Source organism: Berghia stephanieae, chromosome 5, assembly GCF_034508935.2.
Source record: "Berghia stephanieae isolate SIO BIC M18660-M18661 chromosome 5, UCSD_Bste_1.3, whole genome shotgun sequence".
In the NCBI taxonomy this organism is placed as follows: domain Eukaryota; kingdom Metazoa; phylum Mollusca; class Gastropoda; order Nudibranchia; family Aeolidiidae; genus Berghia; species Berghia stephanieae.
The window spans coordinates 70,554,454-70,558,627 of NC_088364.1; positions in this window are offsets into that span (position 1 = coordinate 70,554,454).

The window sequence follows — 4,174 nt, forward strand, 5'->3', positions numbered from 1 at the left end:
GACCGTAGGACCGTGGTCCTTAAGCTTGCCAAGGACCGCCCCGCACTAATTTTCATGTTACAGGCCAGATACTGATCTCGACTCAAGTGTAAATGAGTACCTGATTCTAGGCAGTGACAGATATGGTTGTACAAAAAGTTCACATTACATGCGACTGGTACTGTATAAAATGGAAATAGGGTTCCATATGGTCTGCTAGGAGAATAAATGAAACATTGTGAAACGCATTAAGTGTGGTAAATCCGTAAAAATGTGACATACAACTGTTCTTGTTTATTTCATTTTTAATCAACCAGTTAATTGCCGAACTCTGCAAAAATCATGTATATTAAATTTTGGCCAGAAAACGAGTCCTTCAAATATCGATCGATTTAAATGTCCCTCATCTTGGCAAAAACTCTCAAATCTGGGACTTCGCGTTTGCATGTCTCTGACAACATTCTTCGTTATAGTTACACATAGCCAGCTACACACCTTACGAAGAGCCGCGTGACGTCAAACTACCCGTTTTGAGCTTAACTCGATTACTATTGTATTAAGAACCAGTATTTTATTGGTAGACTGATTATATAAACCATCAGCCACATATGTTACTAGCAGTGTAAACCACGGTAACATAATGATAAAACTAAATTGAAAACAATAAAAAGTCAATCATAAATATCGTAGCCTCATTCAGGTGACACAAATTATTGCATGAGCTCTTTTTAACCAGTTAACTGCCATACTGTGGAAAAAGACTTGTTTTTTTTTTTTTTTAATTCTGGCCAGAAAACTCGTTCTTCAAATATCGATCGAATTCATTAGCCCTCATCTTGGCAAAAACCTTCAAACCTGGGACTTCGCGATGTCCCAGGTTTGAGAGTTTTTGCCAAGAATTTTGCCATTGAATTCGATCATTATTTCAAGTACATGTTTTCTGGCCAAATTATTAAATACGAGTCTTTTTCCACAGTACGGCAGTTAACTGGTTAATTGTCAGAATGTCCGATGGTTTATTATTATAGTTTTGTACTACCCAATTGCTACCTGCTACCATTCGACAATTTTAGAGTAAAAAAATGTAGATTTTGTATTATAATAATAATAATAATGATGATGATGATGACGATGATGATAATTATTATTATTATTATTATTATTATTATTATTATTATTATTATTATCATCATCATCATCATCATCATCATCATCATCATCATCATCATCATCATCATCATCATCATCATCATCATCATCATCATCATTATTATTATTATTATTATTATTATTATTATTATTATTATTATTATTATTATTATTATTATTATTATTATATTATTATTATTATTATATTATTATTATTAATTATTATTATTATTATTATTATTATTATTATTATTATTATCATTATTATTATATTATTATTATTATTATTATTATTATTATTATTATTATTATTATTATTATTATTATTATTATTATTATCATTATATACATTAAAATATAAATTTTCTAACAGCGACATTTTTACTGACCTGGTATAACTCATTTCACACTGTCTGGATTTTTTAAAAAACGTTAGTAAAGAGTCTTTTTCAAGGACCAAGCTTGGTGTCTCCCTCAGCGGGACTCAAACCTGGAACCTACAGGTCAGCGACAAAATAATGGCACCGCAACTGACTCTACAAAACGCAATAGACACTTAGAGTGGAAAGTGGAAAGGAACATAACCACGCTCCTTGGACAGTCGCCCAATTTTTGTTTTTTGTTAATGACATTTGGTGCTTAACTAAGCAAAATGCACGACAGTATGCGTTTGAAGTAAAATTACCGACTAGATAGCTCAGACCTGCCTAGTAATACGAAAAATTCGTAGAAAATACGGATTTTTGGCTCCACCTACAGAGCTGCATTGGTCTCTTTGTCTCAATATATTTTGTTGAAGAGGAAAGTTTATCTCCTTAGAACCTATAATATTCAGGACTTTGGGGCATTTCTGGACCATGTTGAGAGGAAATTGTTTATTTGTAAAGCTATTTAAAGTGAATTTTCCTTCTTTTTTTTTCCTTAGAAATTCCGAATTTTTGACATTTCTAATAGGCAGCTCTGTTTTTACACGCCTGATCAATCGTACCATCACAGAAAACTTTTAACGTTTATAGATAGAACAAGGTTGTCGTCACTCAGATCTTTGTTATTGTTTTTGCCATCCATCTTTATGAGCACTATAAACTTATTAAGCAGACAATAAACCTTCACACATAGTTTTGTGTGTTGGTCCTTTATATTTCCGGATGGCAATATTATGAGTTTCTGCGTCGAGCGCATAGCATCTATAGTCTGATTGAGTTAATCTAGTGAGATCGAATCATTCACAAAAATAACGGTCGAAAAACAATAACAAAGAGAAGAGTAATATTATCAACTTCATGAAATCTATTGTTAGTAAACAACTAACTATATTATTATTGGTCCGAGCGGACTTGACTGTGTGTCACAAATCCTGCGTTTTGATTGGTCAAAAATCTACTTGTCAATAATTGAGTTAAATGATCAGAATCGGAAATGTTTCATTTTTGAAGTTTGAGAAACTAAGCTAGATTTCCTCAATTGATATTTTAATTGTTTGACTCGAGTGCTACAAATTGGTGGTTCGAACGCTACTAAGATTTAACAAATCAGAATATTTCCTGCTATTGAGCCGGTTCCGTCCCCTTGACTAATTGGCGGCCATCTTGGTTCTAAACAAAGAAAATCATTACTCATTATTCTTCATGCTGGCTAGAACTTTTCACATGTCTTGTGATCAGAATGTGTAAAAGTCAAAACATGATCAGATTTATGTTTTTCCTCTCCTCTGGATACGCTTTTATGCTCGTCGGAGAAATATTTCTGAAGGGCGTCCACCATCGCTCCGATAGTTATGAGCCAGTTACTAAGTTACCATGCGTCATTATGAGGGAAGTGACGTTACGACTGTTGAAGAATATTATTTCCAGTTAACGAAACTGCATGGCAAGCCTTCCTTGATTCCATAGCTACCTTTAGTGCATGCCAAACAAACAAAGATCAGTCCCACAGCTAGTGAGTATTTATCACGATATTTGGGCACATTGATGAGGAAATTACATCACAATATCTGACGACATTTTGTCTTTTTTTTTTTTTTTTAATCGTCTTTGTAAAGTTTACGAGTGCTGCTCAGGATCTGCGGGCTGTTTGCTTCGGGTGATAAGCAAGTATGTACTTTAAAATATATTTTTTTTAAATTGAGCTTTTATATAGCGCAATATCCACTAAATGTGCTCAAAGCGCTTTACAAGGGGTCCCTGGTCAACAGCAACATTTAACATTAGGACGGGACACGCCGCCTGTTAGGAGATATTACAATTTTTCGGACAAAGACAACGCTGTTAACGGCAAGGTACTCATTTTACACCTGAGTACGGTGAGAGAAAGTGAGTAAAGAGCCTTTTCCATGGACTCAACTATGCGCCGAGCGCGAGGCTCGAACCCAGGACCTTCCGATCCGAAAGCGAGTGTCATACCACAAGACCACATAGCCGCACAAAATTGGCTATGAGACTGGTAAGCTTATTGACATGGTGCCTTTTTTTTTCTTTTGTTTTTTGTTTTTTTTTTTTTGTTTTTTTTTTGTTTTTTACTATTATCTTATGGTGTGAATCTCGGGTTAATCAAGGAAATACCGTGAATACGCATTGCATTCAAAAAAATTAAGTCCGTTATCGTACAATTTATTAAAACCTGTCAAATAAACAAATCGGTGGTTTTATTTTTGACTCGAAACTAAAATAAAGTATATTATTTTACCTTTGATATCAACCAAATAACAGTGAACCGACAACCCATAGCCATCTAAGGTATTTTTGCCTATCACCCGAAGCTTGCAGCCCGCAGATCCTGATCATCGCTCATCATTTTAACACAGACGATTGGGGGGAAAATGCAGTGACGTCAGGTGTTGGGATTTAATTCCTTCATCCGTGTGTCAAAATATTGTGAAAAATACTCACTAACTGTGATACTAACCTGTTTGTCTGTTTGACATGTTCTTAAGGTAGCTATGGAATAGGATTCAATAGTCTGATGTCACGTGCGCCCAGCAACGAGCAGCTTGGTTCTAAACCAAGAAAATCGGTACTTTTTATTCTTCATGCTGACTAGATATTTT